The sequence below is a fragment of the Cavia porcellus genome, unplaced genomic scaffold (genome assembly GCF_034190915.1).
Source record: "Cavia porcellus strain 051 isolate PalLab524CR breed Dunkin Hartley unplaced genomic scaffold, mCavPor4.1 scaffold_2, whole genome shotgun sequence".
Taxonomy (NCBI): Eukaryota; Metazoa; Chordata; class Mammalia; order Rodentia; family Caviidae; genus Cavia; species Cavia porcellus.
This window is the reverse complement of record NW_026947485.1, coordinates 9,259,870-9,286,025: the sequence shown is the minus strand read 5'-3', so window position 1 is coordinate 9,286,025 and position 26,156 is coordinate 9,259,870.

Here is a 26,156-nt window from a genome sequence, read left to right as displayed (position 1 = left end):
AGAACAGAGTGGTCCTATTACAGCAATTATGCATTACACAGACGATGGAACCACAATACACACTGTTCAATTTGCTTTAGGGTAGAAGTAAAATTAGCATAAGAATGCCAAGAAGTGGCCTGCCATCAGATTGTTCAATTAGTCTAAGTATTAAAGTTTTGTGCTTGCAGTTATATTCATTTAATTACCAGAAATATCCAATAATGGATTTTTTTCCTGAGTGTTATTCTCCAATATTTTCAGTAAAGCATGCTTCCATATCTTAAAAGACTTGAGATTTGTTAAATGAAACAATTGATATGCAGGCCTTCATCAGGAGTGTTCTTAATTGATTTAGCAATACCCTAGCTGCTCCTGTATTTGCTTTCAAGAAATTCAAATGGACCAAACCAGTGGTTGAATTGTAATATATAATATATATGATGCATATATGTATATATTACATATAATGTATATGTATATATAATGTATATTGTATATATATGTATTATATATAATGTATATGTATAATTATATGCATATATATTTATATAATGTAAATGGATACACACACATGGCTTAAACAACTTTTATTCCATTTTACATATGTTGTAGATAATAGGTTATAGCTTTCTGTTTATCTTTTCAGGAAGTCCATGAAAATACTACTGTTTCTGAGTATGGGCAGAAAGGTATTACTTAGGAAAAGGAGACTTAGAAGACTTTTTTCTTTTCATCCCAATGAACTGTCTTGAGTTGATCAATTAATACTTATGGACATAAACTTTTTTAAAATTTAAATTGCTTATGCAGATTTCTCTGGTGAGTGTACATTGAGGGAGGTGATGTTAAGCACATGTATCCTGTACTGACAAAGCAAGGTCTTTTCAAATCTGCTTCTTAAGGAACAAGAAAATACAGGACTTTAACAAATTGGTTTGGAATCAAATTTCCTGGGTCCAAATTCCATCTCAGCCACTTACTTTTTATGTAATGTTTTCTCTCTGATTTTCAGTATCTTAATCTATAAAGTGAGTGAAATAATATTGTGTACCTCATAGTATCATTATGATGAATAATGAGATTGTCTTCATGAAGAATTTAGCATAATTTTGCAATTAAAGTTAATGTTTATTTTGCGTGCTGTGAAAGGAGCTTACCCAGGTACTGTCCAAGGTCCTGAGATGAGCTCTGAGTCATAGATCATAGGGCAGAATACAAATGATACAAACGGCTTGCCCAGGATCTAGCCAAGAGAAAGCCTTCCATTTAGCCAACCTGTACTTAAGCATGCCATCATTTTGACTAAACCATGAAGTGAGACCACTGACAAACTGCTTCACATGAGTCATATAATACGATTAAATGTAAAAATTATTAGCTGCTTGATTAGACAGTTGCTTTGACTTGATTTGTAAACCTCCCCCAATGACTTGTCTTAACCGAGCAGTTGATATTTTCATGGACATGGCTTAACTTAAAAGTAAAAGTATATAACAATATCTTCATTAATGAATCTGTCTTCTGATAGCGTACTTTTTACTGAAGGACCAAATAGCCAACTGGTACATTACCTTTATTCCTATTTACCATCAATGTAGACTACTAGTCTGGTTGCTGATAAGATACAAAACAAATGTAAACTTTCTTATTATAAAACATACAAAAGACATTGCATTATTTTTTATTTGGGGCATTTCTGACTTACTGTGTGAAACAATATAAATCTCCATGGGTAGTGTGGGAATCATGACAGTAGCATAAAATCTACATTATATTGTGTAAAATTATTTACACCAGAATTTAATATTTAGGGTTTTGTTTTATTCATTAAATAAAGAGATACAAATAAAGTCAAGTGTTAAGTAGTGCATGCTAAGGTCAGTAAACCAGATATAGGGATCCACATAAATCCTCCAAATAGAGAATGACTAAGTCAGGTACAGCTGAAGTGTTTTGCTTAAGGATCAATGGGACGGGGAGGGGGGTGTAGCTCAGTGATATAACATGCACTTAACATGCACAAGGCCCTGAGTTCAACCCCACATCACACACACACATGCATGCATACACACACACACACACACACACACACACTAAAGATGTAATGATAAAGTCACAAGGAGAAGATAAAATGAATCTTTTATGAGACATAATGATGAATGTTCTAAAATAATTTAGTAGTGCTAGGGACCAGGATTCTTGATTGTTATTATTTTAATCCCCTCAAATACTTTAGAGCATATAGCAGGGCAAATGCATCTTTTGAGTGTCAGATTTCATATGCCTGCGTCTTTTCCTAGTCCCTTACCTGTCCTTATGTGAAACTTTTATGACTACTTGCAGACAAAACCCAGAAACACAAAGAGATGAAAAAAAGAGAAGTGTTGGATAAATAACAGGTCAGCAATTTAAGCTCTGCTGAGAAATTTAGCTCTCAGACCCCAGATTGCTGAAGAGGCTGAATTCAGTGGTCATTGAAACCAGTGAGTGAGAAATATGAGCTTTAATCTTCCTCACGGCCTACTCTTTGTAGCGCTAACCCTGCTTTCACTACCAGCCAAAATGCAAAATCTACTGAGTCTACTCGACTCTGTTTAGTTACCTAATAAACAAATCTTTGTTTGTACTCTTTTTATATGAAACATTGCTATGGAATATTTCTATTGAAACACAATTGTAAGTCTATAATGTAGACGGTTTACTGCAGGAATGGGTAGATGATTTTACCATGTCAAGTAACTACGTAAGTATTTTAAATACGTTAGCTAGATGTTTAACTATCCTAGAAACCCCAAGAGTTCCGTATTCTATTTGTGAGATGCAGAGAATAATAATTCTACATCACAGAATGTTGGAAGAATCCTAGGCACCCCATAACTGGTAAACTTAATGTCAGCTTTTAAATGTTGTTAGCAAGATCTACTCTTTTTCATGCCTTTAAAACTCAGAATTTGTTGTTCTCCCCTTTCTAGCTCTTTTCTTCCATTTCCATAACATCACAGAACTCATAGTCACATATAAAAAAATCTGTCTGTGCTTCAGAGTATTGGAGCTAAGCTAAGAAGTCTCTTGACAAAGGTTTTTTCGGTCTGCTTGAGGCTCTCTTGTCGGGTGTTTTAATCTTTCCTGAGGACTGAGGTCTCCTTACAGAATAGAGGTAGTCTTTTATTCTTAAAACTGTTGTAAGCCCTTGAATTACCTGAGAAGAAGGTCCATCATCACTCTGAAGGTACTGTAGAATTTCAAAGCAATTCATTTAGCATTATAGCTTAAACTGCCATTGTCTGACATCATTTTCCATGCTCTATTTTATACTGAGGTCAAATTGTATTGCAATAAAAAGCAAGTTGCTTTTTCTCAGATTGCTGGGGTCAAATTGTTTCCATTTTTAAAGGACATACCCTAATGGTGAGCTGGTGGGATTGGCAGATTATCTCCCATGGTGTTTTGTGGAGCCTTTAGACAGGAGAGAGGGTCTGGGCTTGGGATTCCCCCAAGCGTGTGCCTTCAGAAGGACTGAGACCTGGATGTTGAGCTCTGGAGCATCTCCCTAAGGACCCAAGCTTCAGTTCTCTTACCTTCTAGGTGGCTCACCAAGTCTCTGATGAAATGGGTGGCACTAGTCCCTTTTAGTTCCTGTGTCTCTCCGTACCCTGTGACCCACTCTGGCTCCTTAAAATCCAGGATGCAGCCTCCTATTGGATGAATCTAATCTGTTTAGGAAATAGTATTCTTCCCATCTTTCCCAATAATAAAAGACTAACAATTTCATCCCCCAAAAGAATGAGAAATCTGAACAAAGTATTGAGAAGAACAAAACTGTGAGTGTGAGGGACACATTAAAATTTAGGCGACACATCCATGAACATGCAGACCCGCGTGGTGTGAAGTGTTAGTCTTGTGCATAGCAGAGCCTAAAATGCTCCACTCCATGACCAGGTTATCCTGTCACGAGAGTCTTCAAGCTGCAGACACCCTAGCAGGTCTTCACTGTGCAATCCATGTCCACAGTGAGCAACCAGAGTCAAGAACAAAGTGGGGTTCGAGGCACAGGGCATTGGTGGTATAGTGGTGAGCACAGCTGCCTTCCAAAGTGGAGTCCAATCCCCTTACCTCCTAGCTGACCCCTCAAGAAAATGTTACCAAGTCCGAGATCGTATCCAGGTTTTCAGTGCCTTGGACAAAGAATTGAGCAGGACATCAAGAGGAACAGCAAGACGGAAAATTTAGTGGAAATGAAGTTACACTCCACAGGGCAAGGGTGACCAGAGGGAAGGGCTTGTGCCACTGAGGAGAAGACTTGGGGATTCCAAGCAGTAGCATGGTGGGCAGGATTGAAGGGTCAGTCTGGAGTTCTATTCTTGCTGATGAATGGCTTGAATCTTTTTGACTTTTTGTGGTTTTTGGAGGAACTTTTAGGAGACCCAAAGCCCAAAATGGTAAGGTTCAAATGGCATAGATAATGACATCATAATGATGGCAGGTTTGGCCAAGGCTGCTGAAGACCACTGGGCGCATGTTTATTGAGACTTACTGTGCATGAGCTGGACTCTCTGGCTTCTTTCTCCATTTGTATTTAGTCTGGAATATCTTGCAGCTGAGATAAAGTTTAACTATGGAGGTGATCTAGCCCAGACAGCAGGCTACAAGGCAGCCTCCTGCTCTTTCCACCTGCTTCCAGATACCTCCTGCCTCATCCTCCAAGACATTTTGAAAGTGGTCTAGGGAGCGCTCTAGCATCTCTCTTAAAGGGCACTTGTCACGTTCATTGGGACTCCACTCTTATGAAATATATCACTCCCAAAGACCTCTTCTCCTGACAGCATCATTTTGAAGGTTAGAACTTTAGCAAATGATTATAGACTGGCACAAACATTCAGTCCATATCCATCTAGTGGCAGTTTGGATGTGGGGAAAAGGGCAAGGGGTTTCTAGCATGGTCCTTTCTCCATGAGATTTGCGTGCTCTTCTATTCCTGGAATAGTTTGTGGCTTCCCTCTAAACTTTGCCTCAGGCCCGTGTTCTTTCAGGAAACTCCCTGACCCTCGGGCTGAGTTGAGTGCAGCTGCGTTTCCATGGCATCCACCAAAATTTTATCTCACGTGCGGCAATTTCTGTTTATTGGTGTATCCCTCTAGAGTCTAAGGTGCTTGCAAAGACCATGCCCCACCCCCCATATGCTGAGTGAGGGGCGCAATACCCAACTCAACATAACAGAGCAAGGATGGTAAACCAGGGGAATGGTGCAGAGTAGCTAAGGAGGAGGACAGTTGCACTGGGGGAGTAACCACCTTGGTTTACACTTTATTGAATTTGAAATAATAGGTGAGGTGTTTAGATGCATGAAAATGCAGAGGTAAAATGTCAACAACAGAAACGGAGTGTGTTTTATTCGGAGATGGTCAAGGGCACGGGACTTGATGGCTTAGGTTTATAGCCCAACCTGCCACAGGTCAGCTGTGTGACATCAGGGAAAGCTGTGTGCTTCAATGTCCTTATCTTACAATGATGGTTAATAGTAACTTGGTTGATAGATTGCTGTGAGGATTGCACAAGTGAGTATTTATAAAGTACTTGGAACCGTTTGCTGTAGAGTAACTGATAAATGAATGCTGTCTTCCTCTTGTCATCTTTTTTCCTGGGCTGTGAACAGGGGCTTTGATGTAACTCTGGCTTCATGTTCAATCAATATCAGTTATTGTTGTTAACCACGCATCTGATGCTTGGGTTCTCATAGCAGATGCGTGAGAACACAGGTTAGAACAAAGAGTAAGAAATGCTGGGAAGGACAGAGTAAGAGAAAGAGAAAGGAAAAGATCATTAAAACAAAACATCAGGATTCGTTGACTTGCTTATTATTAAAGAAGATGGAATGGAAGTCATCAAACTGATAGAAGAATCAAAAATAAATCTGAATACTTTGCAACTAGAAATAAGCAGAAAAGTCATTCTCAAAGTGTACCAGCAGCATCGGTGTGACTTGCTGCTCACTGCTAAATAAATTACCACACACATAGTGGCTTAAAATAACACACATTTGCTGTCTTCTAGTCTGTGGGTCGGGAGGCCAGGGGCAGCTCACTGGGTCCTCCCGCACCTATATGGGCAATCTTGCTGTTGTTTGAGCTATTAGCTCAGTGGGCTACTTTTTGTTTTCATGGAACACTATTTTAATGTGAAAAAACTATTATGTTAAAGATGCCATTTAAGACTTCTCCAAAATGAACCAAGTAAGGTTGTCACAAGGAAAACTATAGATATTTTTTGCCAATGATGAAATTTAAGCTTTCAAATGAAAATTGGAATTTTAGAAAGTGTCTATTTTCTGGGAATCTTTATTTCATGATATTAATGAGTATGATTTCTTAAGTCCTGGAGAGCACTTAAGAGTATAGGGAAGGAATATAAAAATTGGGAGATCTACATAGCTAAATGAAATACTATTTTTCAGATAACTGATGTGACGTTAAAAGATCAGGAATGGGACAAGGAAGAAAAAAATTCTTTGATAAAGTTTGAGTCTACACTGTAACCAACCTGTAAGAAACTTCCATTTGTTGAGTTTTGTTGTAGTATCAAAAAGGAGTACCATTAAAATAGTCACGCATTTCCTTTGCCAGCTAACATCTGAGCATCACCAGATATTCTCCATAAATTTCAGCCTAAAATGATTTACTTTCTTCTATGAACCAAGACATTAAAGAGATTTACAAAAAAAAGGTAAGGTTATGCCAATAATTTTTTTTTTGCTTTGGAAATACATTTACCACAACCAAAATTTATGTCAATATATAACTGGTTTATTATTTTTAAATGAATACAAGTAAATATTTTTAAAAAAACATTTGAGTTTAAATTTCCAACACAATATGTATTCTTAGATACGACCTATGGAAACAAAAGCTTTTAGTCAGGTATGATGACAAACTCTTGTAATTCCAGAGCTCTAGGAGGCTGAGGCAGGATGATTGCAAGATCCAGACCAGCCTGGGAAATTTATCAAGGCTCCTCCTCAAAATAAAAGGCTTGGATATAGCTCAGTGCAAAGGTTTAATCCCTAATATCAACAAACAAACAATTAAAAAATCCTTTTAGTATGCTAGATAATTTTTAAAACTTTAAAAAGCTTGATTGGTTCCTAAAACTAAAATATTTAAGACTTACTGGCCAAGAGCTCTAAAGTGAATTTTAAGATATAGTTTTCAAAGTATGGACCATAAACTACCTGCCTCAAGATTTTAAAAATAGCTTCCTGCAATCAGGCACAAGACAAGGATGTCCTTATCACCACTCCTATTCAATATAGTACTGGAAATACTAGCCAGAGAGAAATAAAATGGGTAAAAATAGGAAAAGAGGAAGTTAAATTATCATTATTTGCAGATGACATGATACTCTACATAGAAGACCCCCAAAACTCCATTGAAAGACTCCTAGATGTAATAAATAAATTCAGCAATGTAGCTGGATACAAAATCAATGCTGAAAAATCAATATCATTTCTATATACTAACAACAAAATTACAGAGAGAGAAATAAGAGAAGCCACACCCTTCACACTAGCATCCAAAAAAATGAAATACTTAGGAATTAATCTCACGAAAGGAGTAAAAGATTTATTCAGGGAAAACTATAATACCCTGAAAAAGAAATAGAAGAAAATCTCAGAAAATGGAAAGACATCCCTTGTTCATGGATAGGGAGAATAAATTTGTGAAAATGGCCATTCTCCCAAAATTGCTATACAGATTCAAAGCAATCCCAATGAAAATACCATCAACATACCTCATAGACCTAGAGAAATCACTCCCAAAATTCATCTGGAGCCAAAAGAGACCTAAAATAACAAAGACAATTCTAAGCAGCAAAGGCAAGGGAGGAGGCGTCACAATCCCTGGCTTGAAATTATACTATAAAGCTACTATAATAAAATCAACATGGTACTGAATAAAAATTGATCTGAAGATCAATGCAATAGACTAGAAGATACAACCACAACTACCATCACACTCAACCACCTTATATTTGATAAAGGGGCCAAATGTTCACTGGAAAAACAACAGTCTTTTAAATAAATGGTGCTGGAAAAACTGGCTCTCCATATGCTGAAAATTAAAACTAGACCCATGCCTATAACCATATACTAAACTAAAATCTAAATGGATCAAAGATCTGAATATTAAAACTGACACACTAAATCTGTTGGAAGACAAAGTAGGTAAACATCTTGAAGACATAGGGGTAGGTAGAGAATTCATGAATAGGAATCAAACCGTACGGGAACTGCTTCCCAGAATCAATAACTGGGATCACCTCTTATTAAAAAGTTTCTGCATGTCAAAAGAAATCTCCAGCATAGTGAAAAGAAAACGCACAAACTGGGAAAAAAATCTTAGTGAACTGTCCCTCAGACAAAAGACTTCTGTCTAAAACATTTAAAGAATTTAAAAAAATCAGATCCCCGAAACTCAAAGACCCAATCAAAAGTGGGCATCTGAGATGAATACACACTTCTCAGATGAAGAAATACAAATGGCAACTAAATACATGAAAAAATGTTCATCATCATTAGTCATCAGAGAAATGCAAATTAAAACAACACTGAGATTCCATCTCACTCCAGAAAGAATGGCCAGGATCAAGAAAACTACCAACAACAAATGCTGGAGAGGCTGTGGGGAAAAAGGAATTCTCCTGCACTGTTGGTGGGATTGCAGACTGGTGCCACCACTATGGAGGTCATTCTGGAGATTCCTCAAAAATCTGGGATTGGAAGTCCCATTTGACCCAGCTATTCCACTTCTGGGCATATTCCCAGAAGAACTGAAAGCATCATACCACAGTGATATATGTGTACCCATGTTTATAGCAGCACAATTTGTAATTGCCATATCTTGGAAACAACCTAAGTATCCATCAACTGAGGAATGGATAAAAAAGTTGTGGTATCTTTATACAATGGAGTATTACTTAGCTATAAAGAATGATCACATTGAGATATTTATTAATAAATGGGCACAACTTGAGACCATATTCATAAGTGAAATAAATCAAACTCACATGTATAAATACTGTATAGTTTCCCGAGTGTAAGAAATAGTAAGAGTACAAAAGAGTTTAGGGTAATCATGATTCCCCATTACATTGTTCTGAAAACTTACAATGATCGCAGTTGTAATGTGTTTGTCCTGGCTTTTTGATTTTATTATCTGTGATGTATGAACAGCTAATTTGAGGGAAACAAGTCATTATAATAGCCAGTACTGGTATAATATCATCTTACTCTGAAGTCCTACCATGCTCTTCTGTTTCCATTAGCTCTATCATGTTGTACCTTATTGGATTATATTATGTATAAAAGTATAAGCAAATTTCTTATGGAAAATGAGATAATATAGTAGCCATTGTTTATTTTCTGTTATTTGGTTCTGAAAACCCTGTAATACTCTCATTCTCTTGAATGTTTTTATACTATTTTATTATGTTTGATACTATTGTATATGAGGTTATACTCAACTATTTCAAAGAAAGGGACATCATGGTAGTTACTGTTAATTATGGGTTGTCTTCTGGTGAAATACTGTTTTGCTTACATTGTTCTGTTCTGATCTGCTCTGTTATGTCCTGTTTTGTTTTAATCTCTTTAAAATAAAAAAAAAGATTTTTAAAAATAATTTGGAGGGTAGTCACCCCTTTTTCACAGTTTCTCTATAGTTTTAGTTCTCTGTGGTTAGTCATGCTACAAAAATTCCAGAAATAAACAATTCAGGAATTTTAACTGCATACCACTGTGAGTAGCATGACGGACTCTCACGCTGACCCACTCTGTCCCCACTGGGATGTGAGTCACCCCGTGTGTAGCATGGATCCACATGCCTGCCCCCCACCTGTGGGCCACTTAGGCAGCATCTTGGTTGTCAGATTGACCATGTGACATCGCAGTGCTCGGAGGCTGCCTAGCGCTATCACAGTTTCAGGTATCCCCACGGGGTCTTGCAACGTATCCCCTCAGATAAGGGAGACTGTTCTGATAATACATGCAAAAATCAATATTCCTGGACCCCTTCCCACATTCCTGAAATGAACTGTGACCTCTTGGTCATGGGAAAGCACCCACTTTTGAAAAGCTTTTCATTTGAATGCCTGTATAGGATCCTGCACTGGTAAAGAGTCTTGGACGTGAGGTCCAGATTAGCTGCAATTTATTAAAGATATTTTGCTACATTCTTTGAACTTCAGTTTCCCACACAAACATCTGGACCAGCGAGTGTTCAATAATCAAAGCTGAGTCAGAAAACCTCACTAAAAAATGCTTTAAAAATCCTACTTGTTGTCTCTGTTATGGCTTGTGTCTCCTGACTCTAAATCCTCATGGGATCATAGGTGTCTGGATCTAGGGTGTGGATGGTGTAGTGCATAGTTCTGGGATCACAGGGCTGTGATTACTGAATTAGCCCACCGATTGGCTTGGTGTAGCTCCAGTGTGGGCAGTGGGGCCACCCACTGCTGCTGCTTCTGCCTCTCCACTGCTTTGCTGCCCTTTGCCCACCTGGGTGATGCCCTCTGCCATGCCACCCTGCCTTGGAGGGAGCCAGCTGTAAACTGAAGCCTCTGCAAACTGTGAGCTACAATAAACCTCTCCCCTTTTAACTCTGAGTGTCGATATTTTCTCTTGGCAGTGAGAAAATTAACTAAAAAGTCCATCTGCAATGCTGGTGTATCTTTTAAGGCAAGGCAGTTACTCTCATAAAAGAGAGTTATATTTAATACTGATGGGTCACGTGGATAGAGTCAGACATCACGACAGACACCTAGCTCGGCAGTACATCCAACCATTCCATGAGGCAGGTGCCATGAGACCTATGTACCATGAGGAAACTGAGGCACGGAGAGGTTGAGCAACTTCCGGAACGCCACCCAGGTAGTAAGCACTGCTATTCTAGGACATGAATTCTTAAGCGTTACCTTATTCTGGTTTTCTTCTCCAAAGCACTGAGGTAAGATGCACAAATGACCAATAAATATGTGAAAAATGGTTGGAAAAGCAGCCTGTGACGCGGGGCTCATCCCACGGAGTGAGACTGCTCGGGCGCCTGTTCCACATGCCGAGATGTTTCCACCAAATGTGGCGTGAAAGGCTCTGCTGGGCGCTGCAGCCTGGGGTGGGAGCTGACCCTGAAGATGCGGCGGCCGGGCTCCAGCTGTCTGATTACCGAGAAACGTGATGTGTTTTGGTGGAGCTTGCCAGGACCCTGCTCTCCAGCCCTGGCCTGTCCACCGGCCCCTCCTTTGAACCATCGCTGGATATGAAACCATTTCTCCCCTCTCCTCTCGGCACTGCACCTGCGGGCAACCTCTTCCCAATCCTAATGCGTTTTCTTCTTGTTCAGACAGAGACTGCCGGTGTAGATCTAGGTGGTGGGGTGCTCACCGTTGGCACCCAATGAAAAAGGGAGATTAAAAAAGAAGGAATAATCATTGCTCTCACTTAGACAATCTTAACTATGTGAAATATAGGTACCCTGAACCATTTTTCAATGATTTCTTTGTGCCAGGGGTCGAACTCATGACCTCACGCTTGCTAGGCAGGCACTTGTGCTGCTGAGCTGCACCCCCCGCCCAGCAATGCATTTTTTTAATGGTGCAATTTTGAAGCTGCATTATGAACTTTACAAACTCTCTTTTGGTTTCAAAAATGAAATATGTGATGTATACAAATATATGTACTATTTATGTGAGCTGCAAAGCAAAATATAATGTAAATATCATATACCTGGTAGCCAGCTTAACAAATGAATCATTAGAATCCCAGCATTCAGGAGGCTGAGGCAAGAGTATTGCTGTGAGTTGGAGGCCAGCCTGGACTACACAGTGAGATCTTTCTTAAAAAAAATGTGGATCATAATCTTTAAACGTTCAAAAACTTGTGGTGGAGGAAGGGTCATGGCCACAGGTGATAGGAGGATTCGCGTGGTTTATGTGGCCTGGCCAGGTCACTTTTGGATTGGTGAGGCTGGAAGGCAAGAAGCCAAAAGGTGGCCAATAGTTCTCAGGCCAGTGTCAACTGCCTGGTCCTCTGTGATGTCCCCTCCTCCACACTGTGGCCTTCCACCTGCCTGGAAGGGGCACCGCCCCCATGGACAGCACAGCTTGAGTGTGGTAGCTGAAGGGACCACTTTCACTTGGTCCCAGGGAAAGCCTAACACCCTGAGTCAAAACTGGAAACAACACAAACCGCCAGCAGTAGACGGTGCACGAACAATCTGTGATTGATCTGCACCGTGGCACGTGACGGCTGGAGCACCGACAAGCATCACGCAATTGAATGCCAGTGGGGTTGTACTGACTGAATAATCTCTGCAAGACACAAAACAGGTACACAAAAATAACTATCTGCTGGTTGGTTACTGCCTTCCCACATCTTGAAAGTACACCCTCTCCACCTGGGAAGCAATGTACATGCGCTGCTTGGGACAGGAGGACAGGAGTGTGGCCATGTGGGGAGATGTGAGTGCTGGGTGTCCATCATCACCACAGGTGAAGGTCTCCAGGGTCCACAAGGACTCTCTGCAGTCACTATGTGGGTCCTACCTCACTCCACGTCACAGTACTGAATACTACATTTTGGTATTATGTTCATTAGCTAAGAATTAATAATAATTTCTGTGTTCCTCAAAGCTGCAACCTGTTTGGATCCACCACCACTGCAGAGGTAATAAGTTAAAACCAATATTTCTTATTTTTTTAAGGACAATTATGGTGGAAATTTCTGGAATGTCTCAGTACTCCCTGTTTAACTGAAAATGGTGATATAATCAATCCAGAAGGAAGAGTCTCCCACAATTTCACAGCTTGCTAAGTATAAACACACAGCCCTGCAGAGAAATGGCTTCTTTGCACAGAAAAGACTGCCACACGCAGGCTCCATGCACACAGGTTGCTTTAACAGTGAAAATGTAACTAATGCCTAGCATCACAGCACTCCTTCCTAGTTTTTCTTTTGCTGTTTCTAAATTGCACACTTAATCAGGCAAAATGGTGTCTCAATGTGACCCCAGAATTTTCTGGGGGCCTGAGGCAGGAATATCACAAGGTGGAGCTGAAACTGACAAATTAGTACCTTAGTGAGACACTATCTAAAAAAAACTTCAGAGGATGTAGTTCAATGTGAAGGTGTAGGTTTCAAGACTTAGTACCACAGAAATAAAAAATACAGTAGTTAGCTTAGATAAAAGATGTGTACTTGTCTAAATAAGTGGCCACTGATTTACTGAGTGGGAAGAGAGAGTTGGGCCATAGGTGGTTCTTATGAGAGGGGAGCTTCAGGTTGTAGAACCCCAAGACATGACGTCACTTCCTTGGCAACACGCTCAAACAGAACTTAGAACTCTAGGAACCTGGTCTCCTGAGCTCGCTTAGCCTCCGACCCCAGGTGAGGAAAGGATCTGTGAACCACTGAGCAGAGCGGATGCTGTGAGCCACACTGCAGAGCCTCCCACTGTCACAGTCACCTCAAAGTCTCCTGGATCCAAGCACCGGTAACCTGAAAAAACAAGGTATCCATGCACAGCCTCCCTAAGCCCAAACTGCATAACGGCATGGAAACTGAAAAGGCCCAAGGCAAGTTTTGCCAGGCCCAGAGACACCCTGTGGGTAGGTCTCCACAGAGCTGGGCACAAAAAATTCTAGAATCAGAGAAGTCTGGGGCTGGGGGACTGAAGTCACAGCCACCAAGCCGGGAGAGACACCAGGAAGCCTAGTATACACCTACTCAGGCCCAGCCACCAACACCAGATGTCACTTCGCAGGGAGCCACCAGAAGTCCTGCCGGTGTGACCAGTGCTGGTGGTCAGGCCACACTTGCTTCACAGAGCCCTTCATGCCAACCCCTCTATGGTCCCTTCTTCCCGAGCACCTCTGTGACCCACACTTCTACCCGAAAGGCCCTTATTATAGAGAAAAATATCATGACAATGCATGATGAGACTACCTTCTCCTTGGAGGGCCTTTGCGATGAAATTCAAGACATGTGTTCTTTTTATATCAAAGAGCTTTTCACCATGAAATCAATGGATGAGGAAGGAAACCCATGTACTGCATCACCGTGGCTGGCACTGGAGGAATATTCTAGGCTTTCTGAGCAAAACAAGGATTCAGCACTCTTAATCATGCATAGAACGTTATACCAGAACATCCTAAAATGCCTTTTCCCGGAGAAGATGGCTCCATGTACCGCAGATGTGCACACCTCTGGAGGAAGGTTTATTGGGAACGTGGCCATACTTTTCAAGCCAAACAGGCCACAGAGGAGGCTTGGATACAGGTATATAAGAGAATCACCTGTAAACTCTTGGTTCAGAGTGCGACAGAGTCACAACTGAATGTGGAGAGTATTTGCTGATGGATCAATCTTGAATTAAAACAAAAAAAATTAAAAATACATGAAAAATATTCAACTTCATCTCATCTTTAATGGGGAAATGTAAATTAAAGCAAGAGTGACATTGAATCTTACTCCAGAAAGAGTGACTATAAGAAATCAAGTAACAATAAATGCTGGTGAGGCTGCAGGGTAAAAGTAAACTTCTACATCATTGGTGGGATTGTAAACCAGTACAGCAACTCTAGAAATCAGTGTGGAGAGTCCTCAAAAAAGCTAAAACTAGAAATTCAATTCAACCCAGGTATTCCTCTTTTAGGTACCTTTTCAAAAGAGTTAAAGACAACATATTACAGTGATGCATCTATATCCATGTTTATAGCAGCTTAACTCATAAACACAAAATCTTGGAAGTGGCCCACGTGTTCAACCACAAATAAATGAAAAGAAAATATCATATTTATACACAGTGGAATACTGCTCTGCGATGAAGAAGGAAAAATGAGTCATTGTAGAGAAACGAATGTACCCGGAGAACATAAAGTTATGAGAAAGATATCAGACATGCAAGATTAAATATCACATGATTTCTCTTACATGAGAAAAACCCAAAGTATAAGTAGTAAAATAAAAAACATTATAAGAAGAAATAGGAGATAAATCTTTTTCAAATAGAAAGGGAACCAAGAGATGAGGAGGGGGAAGGGAGAGGAGCAGGAGATGAAAAGGCAGAGCTGTGACGTGTGTGTGCACCACGTCCTCCAAGCTCTATAATCCTCAGACACTGCAAACGTGGTCTAATAAAACATAAAAACTGAGAACCGGGCGGGGTTTTGCGGTAAGGCCGGGAGCTCGTGAAAACATGGCCCTTTCAGCCCACTCTGTTCTTTGTCCTCCAGCATCGCAGCAGCCCTTGTACAGTGTATCTGAATGGTATTTCCCTGCATTGTCCTGCGTGGGGCAGAGATTGAAAAAACTCCTGTGCCCGAGAGCATCTTGTTTTTAGGATTCCTTGTAGAAAACGGTGCTGGATACTCTAAAATAACAGCCTCTCTGATTGTTTTTGTTTGTGTCTTCCATCCTCCCTCCAAACTTCCGAGCAGGGACTAAAGCCACGGTTGTCAGCTCTCCTGATCACTCTCCTTGTGTGAATCCTCCAGCGCTTCCCCCAGTGGAGTCCTTTCTGTATCTTATTCTCTTTACACTGACATTTGTTTTGAGTCTAAAACTTACTCAAGGCATTTGGGGGCTCCGTGATCACTGACTTGGGTTGCAGGGAGTGGATGTGCTGCAGAAGTCTAATGAAGTAGTCGGCTTTTATGCTCAAGGGAATGGCACCAGCTAGGGAAAGGGAGCGAACCCTGATACTGTAGAAAGCATATATTAGCTTCTCAGTTCCTTTTGGGGAACATTTTTCATTATTATTAAACTCCATTTCAGGGGAAAGAAGAAATCTTTTGAGGATTGCCAGCCTGAATACAAGACAGGATTCTAGGGTATATTAGGAGACAACATCTTTTGCTTAAAATCAAATGCTTGAATGGTCCACGTCTGCCTTGTTAACATTGCCAAGGTGCTAAACAGATTTCTAAGTGAAATACTAGCACAGTTTTAATTTACTTACTAAAGTAAATTATAGTCTTTTATGGTGTTTTGCACGCATTTATGATCATTCATCTTCTCAGCTATATTGTCCTGTAAGCATCACTGACAACTCAGGATGTTAAAAAATAAAACTCCCTTAAAGTCACGCTGCCAAACATTTCCATTCGGCAAGCATTTATCATGTGCCACTTAAACTACTAAAGAAATCTTCCTAAGGATTAATAGTGGGATCTCTGTCCTGGAATTCCCTACTGAGACTGGTAAATCAATGTCAATTGTAACCTATGTGATCAGAAGAAGATGGGTCTTCAGGGTGTGTTTAACACTGACTAGACACATCTGCTACTTCATGGAGTGCTAGTGAGGACTGCATTTTCATATGGACCATGATATCCACTTTGTTTTGCCACTTGACCATGAACAGCACTGAATATGAGTTAGTATAGTATTTTATTGTAAAATATATTTCTTACATTATTAATGCGAAGGTTAATCTTATCGACTTGACTGGATTAAGAGATTCCTGGAGAGATGGGTTGTGTGGAAAGAGCACTCTGCAGTGGCTGACCCAGGGATGAATTTGGAGCTGAATGGGATATTAGAAGGTAGGACCTCCTTAGAGGTAGGACAACAGACATGACCTTGGGAACCATATCTAGGGTCTGTATCTAGGGAACTTTACCTAGTCCTGGTCCCTTTTCTGTCTGGTTCCTCCCCTGCTTCCTGCTTCCTGGATGCCATGAGTTGACTAGCTTCTCCAACATGCCCTTCTGCTATGATGATCCTTCCTTGGGTCCAGCAGACCATGGACTAAACCTTCTGAAGCTGTGAGCCCAAAATAAACCCACTCCTCCTCTAAGTTACAGGTGTGAGGAGTTTTATCCCACCAAGGAGGAAACAGAGCAATACAATGAGTAAAAAGGAGAATTTAAGTCAATCCTCTTCAAAGTAGAATATATTCCAAGTGAGCTGGATCCCAGGAATATTTTAATGTGACCTCTAGTGCATTACCCTCAGGGATATATACAATTTCCTCACCCACAGTAAGGGGAAGATAATGATAGTATTTACTTGCTAGGTTTTGGAAAATAAAAAGGATGAAGATGTAGTAAGTGTATGTACCAGTGCCCCACTGTGACTGTATTCATTGTGTATTACAAACAAGTGCTAATTTTAAAAAAGAAAATTAAATAAGATAGATATACAAAACACCCACATGGGGTCTGGCACATTGCAGACAACCAGCCAGTGCTGGTTTTAGTTCTATCTCCATTATGATTCTTATCACCCACTAAATTCAGATTCCAATCTCAGTTGCCAACGCACTCACCCTCTGGATCTCCATCTGTCCCAAGAGTCACCACACTCGCTGGCCCTCTTTATCCGGAAGCGCCTGGAGCACGTTTCCTTGCTAAATCACCTTCCTATGTGTCTACAGCTCAGAGTCGAGCTCCTCTAAGCCTGAGTAAACCAGCAGTTGGCCTGTTTATTAGCTTATCTTTCTACTGAGTTTAGTGTTAACCTTGCTGTTTTATACAGAATGAATAGCACATAGCAGGCAGGCACTTTGTTGGGTAAGGAAAATGCATTAGTTGAATATGTAAATTGTTCTTACCAACTCGAATCATGCTGTAAGTGAAGTAAATGTAAGGAATGCCCTATGGTGACATACCGAGAAAACACCAAGTCATCATTTCTGTTCACTTGATTCCAAGCTGCTGTGCTTTCATTGATGAAAATACTTCTGATGGTTTGTAGGATTTATCAATAATATATGACATTTGACTCTTAAAGAAATAAACACGTCCAAGAGAAGTGTCTCTCACTACGGCATGGCAGCATTTCACCAAGTACCAAGCCCCTGCTGCCCTCATAACCCCTGGCCCATATATGCACACATGAAGTATATAATCTACCATTAAGCTACACACCCAGCCCCAAAGCTTTCACTGCTAGGAAACTGGTTGGTTGTCTACCCTCATTCCCCTTCACGGTGAATCTGGGGTTTTATGCTATGGAAACATCCACAAATTGCAGTCATGCAACTGAGGAGAAAGTAATGTGAGCCCCAAGCTGAGGGGTCTCTAACCAGTCTATGGCAAGTGTAATGCTCTCTTACCTGGACTGGCTAAATAACCTGGCGTAAGCAAGCAGCTCATGGCTTTCACTTGGCAGTGGGTCCTGTGTTTACCCAGTCAGGCTCACCGCAAGGAGTTTTTGTGCCTAACTGGGGGAGAAGCTCATTTGCTCCCTGCTGGATACAAACAAGCAATCATGTACCTTATTACTACTGGCAACTACGCTCCTGACTGCTGGGAAACCTGCTTTAGGAAGAAATTCACACTGAAAGGCGCAGTGGTGAGAGAGAGCCTGCGGCCTGGACTTTTTGAACTGCTAAATCATCCTGAAGTCACACTTAATAGACCTTTTCTTATATGTGATCATGTATTTTATTATTGTTCAGGTCATTTTGAGAGCCTCCTAACTGATCAGACTGCACATTAATGAAAATAATGAACCTTCTTAGGGACATCGTAAAACTGCATTATTTCATGGCATATTCCTGCAGCCCACTTGTGAGTGGAATCACGTGCATCCATTCAGGTTCAAGTCCTCATCGGGCTCCCTAGCGTTCTATACAAGAACTTCTTCATGCTGAAGATCACAGGCCATGCTGAAGCCTAGAAACCATGTAGAACTTCTTAACCTGAATCTCTGATACATGAGTTCAAACTCCTTTCTCCAAAGCCTGGCTTCCCTTTATTTAAAAAAAACATCCTCAAGTCGGAGGAAGAGGTGTGGCTCAGGGTGAGAGTGCCTGCCCAGCAACCATTAAAGCCGTAGGTCTGATCTTCAGCCCTGAAAAGAAAAACCAAACAAGACCAGGGTATCGGGATTATTTTTACTGAACTGCTTGTTGGTATGACATCATCATTATATTTTCAGGATCTTTGTCTTTTCTTCCATAGACGAATTAACTGCCAAAATCATCATTAGTTTTAAGTCCATCCCGTTTAAATTGCCCCCTCCCCGAAGAGGTAAGTTCTAGTATCAAGATTGTACTTGAGCAGTTTATTTATTTTAACAACAAAGAACACGATAAAGTTCTCAAAAATAGGGGGACTTTGAGTGGTTCAAAAAATGAACGTGTTTTTGTGTAAGTGCTATTCTAGAAAATAAATTAATAGAAGCACTCTTTGGATCATTTGCACCTTATAATTAAAACTGGTCCACAGATTGCCTGAGTTCATGTTTGTGCTTTCAGTAGAGTCTATGCCAAGAGGTTCTTCCTGAACTGTAGCCAGGGAATGAGAGAATCACACCAGTGGGCTGGCTAGGTACGCTGAGAGGGAGTTCTCACCAGAAGAAAGCTGGAAGGTTCCTCTGCGGGCCCTGTGAACTAGATGTCCCACTAGCTTAGGAAGAAGAAAGAAGGAACTTAGTTATCAAATTGTGGCATGTCAACTTTAAATTAACTTTCATCATGACCCTCAACTCCATATCAATGTCCCAAGAATGACTTAGTTTCAAAAATCGCCATCATATGTCTTACAGAATTTATTTTGTTTTTGTAGCTTTGGTTATTTTTAACCAAATTTGCAATAGGTACGTGGAATAAAGCTATAACCATATTGGGTTTATACCTTATTTTTTAACATGTATGTTCAATAATATCTCAATATTATTCTTTACTAGGAGAAAGTCACATATCTTTCTGTTCCTCTGTTTCCTAACCTGTAAAATAGAGATAATTGTGTTTTCTCTTTAATTAGATTGTGGGAGTTAAATTATTTAATATGTGTAACATACTCAGAAAAGTACTTGGAATTATCACAAGAATCTGAATTAGAGCTACTCTTAACTACCACTACAACTTCGATTACTATTAAAAATAAAATAATTTAAGCCAACACTCAAGGGTTTTATGCCTTTTATAGGAAATAAGCTAGAATCTGCTTCCTTTTCTGTCGCTGCTGGTTATCTTAGCAAGCAATCTGTCTTGCATTCCAGTAGTGAGCACGGATTATTGTCACAGGACTTTTTGGACTTCTTGTTGGTTCAATTTGTTATTATCCACCTTTTCCTTTCTTCCTTGTTCACATTTTTAATTTATGACATCTTGGTGCACTTTGTATGTCTCTTAAAGCTATTGTAGGTCCATTTTAGAACATAAGGTGTGCTCCGTAAAAAGCAATAAAGTACATACTCAGACTCTGTGAAAGTAGGGCGTTTAACAGACAATAAGGCCCGGTGGGACATATTACCACATGCAGGAAGGATCTCAGGACTCATTTCCTGTACTGTTAGATTTTTTTTAGGAGTAGGAGGATAATATAATTGGCCACAGTTATCTTCTGTCAATTTTATGAATGTTGCGAGTGTTTATTCCAGTTCTGTTTTTAAAAAAAAAAAGCATAATCCTTTTTCATGACTTTTAAAAACTAACACGATGAATTCATTTAGGAAACCTGGTGTTGGTCTACTTCTTTATTCAGAGTTCTACGTCTTTGATAATTTATTTTTCTCTAGAAGGAAATATAGGCATTGATGGTAAAATGGAATTATTCAGGTCTAGAAACACAAAATATTATTCCCGATGACAGTTATACGATTACTGTTTCCTGGTATTTCTGCTGCATTTTCTGGGCCAGAACTCAAACATTTTGTGCTGAGACAGAGGAATACCCTGCAGGAGATTTTTTGCCACCTATTAGAATTTGTTAAGTGAGATAAGAAATAACATGATTCATCAGGTGTGGAAATTTTCTACTTATAGTCCTTGAGAAAACCTATCAGAGAATTCAGCACCATTTTGCTTTTGAAGCAATTATCACTCTGTTAGGAGTTGAGATAGGAGAGGGAAGGGAAGTGGGAACGTCACCTCCAACTGTCACCCACATCCATGATTAATCTCCAATTAAAATTTCCGACACATTCAACTTCCATTGAATTTTTCCCTGCCAACTATATTTATTTGATGTGCATGGCTTATTAAGGCAATGTGGAGAGAAAAATGGAGTTTCAGAATCTCTAAATAATAATTTTCAAGTATTTCTTCGTGCTTCCCTACGTGTAGTCAGTTCAGATATGATAGCACAGACTCATGGAAGTAAATGATTCCTTATTAACGGTGTGATGCTGCCTGCGAGGCTCGCATGCAGCGGAAGAGCAGAACGTTTCCTCTTGCCGTACTGTTGACTGTCACCGCGTGTGGTCAAGGTCTACCTTCTGCTAGCATCCTGAAGTTTGAGGTCTGCCAAAGGCTTTCGGGGCACCCTTGGGTAACACAGTCCCCAACTGTGCCTCCTAAGACCCCTGTACACATGGAAGTGTGGGATCCTGTCTGGTCCACAAATCTGCCTAATAAAAACATGACACGTATTGAAATGATCAGAATAATATTAGTAGAAGTATATTATATGTTTATTAACCTTCAATATTTGACAATGGTAGTTCTGTATCAAAATTGCCTTTTAGTGTGTTTTTGGATATTCTCAAATGCCTTTAAAATATTTACTTGAGTTAAATATAGTTTATATACTGATTTTAGAAGGATAGCATATTTTGATAGTAAATATTGTCACTGAGGATCAGAGTATATCATTCAATTTGTTCAAGTCTTGGTTTATGGTCTGTTACACAATTTTGTATTTTTCTTCACATACATTTTGTCATAATTATTACTGTTGTGAACTACATTTCCATTGGTTATTACTTTCCATGGTAATAATTCATTGGTTATGGCTAGTAAAAGAGAAACTAGCTCAGATCCATTATATTTTATTCTACTAATTTATTAAAATAGTTTGTTGGGGTATCTATGTCTATTAACATATCTTGCAAAAATAATAAATTTGATTTTTATTTTGTAACGTTTTCTAACATTTGTATGAAGTATTGGTTGCAGCATCTGCGTAATAAGCGTGAGGTCCTGTATTCAATTTCCAGTACAAAAAAAAAAAAGAACCTGCTTTCAGTTTCAGATCATATTTCAAATAAGAGTTAATAGAAATGTCAAGGGTGAGGTGCAGAGGAGAGGAGCCTGGTGTAGAGAAAGGCCTCATGGTGGGACCCGAGAGCTGCCCCTCAGCTCCGTGTCACATTTTGCCTGTAATTAGTACCTCGGGTTTCACTGCTGCCCGCAGCTCACAGGTTGTCAAGGGTGGCTTGGTACGGTGGGGACTGGCAAGGAGAGCCCAACCAACTCGGAGCTCTAATAGGCTGGGAGATGCCCGCTTCCCTGTGCTAAGACACCGGAACCGTGCTTGTGGTGATAGATTTAGTGATTAGATCCGAGGTCTGCCTGTTGATCACTACTGTCTCTAGCACATTCCAGCCATGTAACCGATGATCATTTGAGGGGTCACTGCAGAGCCCTCTTATTCTCACTGAGCTGCAGTGTCCGCGCCTATGGAATGAAGTGGTAATAAGAACCCAGGGAGTTTACCGTGAAGAGTAAATAAAACTGAGTGTTTTTGCATATTAGTGTTTTCTCAGATACAGAATGCTATGAAAGTATAAAATTTACAATTCAAAACTACACAAAAATAAGGCCACTGGGCTGCTAAGTCACCTAGTAAACTAGCACTGTGTTCTTATTTCTCTGGTCTTTGTTGTCATGTTCCCATTTTCTTTCCCTTTGACCTGGAAATTATTCAGTAATGAATGATTTAGAACATAGATTTCATCAGCAATAGGCTGATCGCTGGGATGAGAGGGAGTGTAAACATGACACAGGGTAAAATGGCACCAGGTAAATGTGACCTCAGGGCTCCTTCTGTCCCTGAACTTCAATTTTGAATACTTTTCTCCTAATTTAAATAATTAGTAAGATAACGTAGCTGATGATAAAAATCACACATTGACTTAAATTAGCATATTCTATTTGTCATGGTTTATGTCAGTGGCCCCTAAGCTTCAATGAATTATGGACTCCACCAAATCTAGCCTTTGTGATTGGTTCATTGTCTAGCTTCCAGATTGGTGTGTGAGTGCTACACCCGCCTAGGGGTAGAGCCAGGATAAATGAAACAGCAGGAAGAAGGTGTGTCTGTCTCTTGGCTGTTTCCCCCTTGCTGTTTGCAAAGGCCATGAACGGCTGCCCTGCCATGCCACCCTGCCTTGGAGCCAACTGAGTGTGGACTGAAGCCTCCAAGAACTGTAAGAAATAAACCTTTCCTTCCCTAACTTTGGGGGTCAGGTATTTTGTCTCAGCGACAAGTAAAAAGTAACTAAGACACCATTCATGTGATTTCTTAAAGTTCATCTGCTAAGTATAATAAGGATTATTCTGATTATTAAATCTTTGAAATGTTATTTTCTTCTTCTCCATGTTCAAATTTCCTCATTTGTATCTAATCTGGCCAAGGGAAAACACCCTACAATTTTGATTTCAAGCTCTCCAAAGACTGTAACCAATTGGATTCCTAAAATAAATGTAACAACAAAAATAGGTTCCAAGTTAACAAATCGCATATGTTATAATCAATAGTAAATACTCAGTTATAAAATCACTGAGCCAGGGCCTTCAAAATCTTTGAAGTTTTACATTTATTCATCTTAGAGAATCAGTCATAGTTGTTCACATGAAACCTCCACGAACCAGTGGCTTTAAGAATAGATTAGGGAAATGGTTAGCTCAGTCAAGAACAGCCGTTTACCTCAAACAGGAGCAAAACTCAAGATTCTGGGAAGAAGGTAGCCTAGAGATCTAATTCACAACATGAGGACTATAGGGAATAAAAAACACTACATTATACGCTGTGTAGGTTCATGCTAACTTAGTAGATTTTATCTGCTTTGTACAAAAACAACAAAACTGGGTAACTGTGAAATGACGTATATGTTAATTTGCTTCATGACAGTAATTTTTACTCCACCTCTGCATTCCATAACATCATGCAGTGTACCTTAATAACAATAAAACCTATTTTTAATGGTAAGAAAATCATTTTAAAATAGGAGCTGCACTGTAATTTTAACATTTTAGAGTTTAGCCAGGACTCAGTTTACCCTTGAGCAGAAGCTCTGTTTTCCTAAAGGTCATTTTGAGGGCAGCATTATTTTTCAGCAGGAGCGCTGTTCCCAGACCTCTGAAACTGGCACTTGTTGTCAGCACTCTACCCCGCCCCACCCCAGCTCCCTTTCTTCCCTTCTGTTCCTTTCACCTGGAAATCACAGGGCAGGCTGTTGATGCCTAACCTTTATCAGGCTACCCTTGAGTTACTGCCCTGAGCGCACTCACATTCAGAAAAAGTGAGCTCAATGATTAACAGAGTCAGGAGAAGGGCTCTCCCTGAGCCCATTCCTGGGTTCCCAGAAAGTGCTGCTTACTGATTTATGAAGTTTAGGGTTTGGTATCAGCAAGCACAGTCCTTGACCCCATCACTCCCCAGCCCGTCACCCCTGGTGTGGATCAGCTTCCCCACCCAGGCCAGGGGGCAGGGGTCCCTTAGCCCGAGCAGCTGTCACCTCCACGGGGGTGACTCCTTGGCCTCTGGGCCTTCCACCTGGGACGCATTTCTTACTCACAGGCTGCCTATGCCTACGGTTGGAGAATCTTTTCCTAGGAGTGTTAAGCGGTGCTGGGAAGAACTATGTCTCACTCACTGTAAGGGTTTTGGTAAAATCATACAGGGTGACCAGACTGTATTCCCATTAAAGAGGCCTTAGGAAATCAGTCCTTTAATCATACACATCACATCTGATGACCAGTCTCAAATGTATGGACATTTAACTCTGGCAGTATTTCAGAGCAATATTTGAGAGCCACATATTCTGAGAACGTGTAATACATTCTCTCTGCCAACGTTCCCAGCTTCTGAGACCCCACAATTATAAAATTATTCATGCTGAACAAGAAAACAATTATGGATACCTTTGACGTGAATTCTACCTTTGCTGAAAAGGCACACGGTTAGCAGTTTACATTACTGTCTTGTGCCTTAAGTAAAACCCAAATGATCACAAAATGGATGATTTTTGTGATCAACAGTGTTTCAAGACTACCTTGGATGAAGACTCTCTAAAACAAGTAAAATTAAAAAGAGGTGAGCTTGTTCTGTTGTGGTAATTTTGTGAAGTAAACTAGTAGGAGTTTTGCCAGAAAGGAGGAGCAATGCCATAAATAATCCCATGTCTTATTAAAAAGAATTTAATATTTAAAAAAGCCATTAACAGAAGCTGCCTCGTGCTAGAGAACTCTAACGCTGGAGAAGTTATGAAGTCAGGGCCTGTTAAGTCAGGGCTGCAAGCATTTGCTGATTGTGCTGCACGGGCTGGCAAAAAATAATAATGGTGATAATTTTCAAGGCTTTGATTTAGTCAAACGATCACTTATACAGTTCATAATGTATTAAAACTGCATTTTAAAATCAATTATAACTCCCATTTCTAATAATTGAGCATATAACTTACAGTTATTAAACTTATAAATTGGGGTAGGGCTCTATCATTTGATTCTTAGGTTTGTGGGCTCTTATAAAACCAACCTCAAAGCCCTTTAGAGTAATCAGAACCACTCAGGGCAAGCAGTGGCTGCTAAGGACTAGGGTTTTGTCAGAGACAGTTGAGTACAATCCCCAGCTCATACGATTTGTGCCACTCAGCCGGATTTGAGCTCGCTTAGTTGGGGCCCCAAATTCATTTTCATGTGGTAATACTAAAGCTACTGTATTGGGCCTGTTAGGAACATATGTCTAGAATTTAAATGTCAAATTGTGATATGTAACACCTTCCCATATAGCTTCTTTGTAATAGTACCCTTGTATTAGCCGTGAATGTGTACAGCCAGGTCTTCACAGTGGCCAGTTCTATAACTTTTAAAGTGTTTGAGTGTCACCAAGGCAAGCTTTGTCAATGGCCTTTCTTGCATTAAATTCTTTCATATTAATGAACAATAAAGTGTTTGTTTGCCAAGTGTTGTGGTGCGTGCCTGTTATCCCAGAACTTGGGAAGCTGAGGCAGGAGGATTGCCATGATTTTGAGGCCAGTTTGGACTACATGGCGAGTTCATTGCTAGTCTGAGCTACGTGACAATACCCTGTCTCAAAAAACAACAAAAGAAAAGAAAGAATACAAGTGTTCATTGATCCATTTCAAAGAAAAGATACATAATCCTACACTCTGTAGTGCTGAGAAGTTTGTCTTTAGGATTGTTAGATCTGCGTGTGACTTAGTAATGTCCACG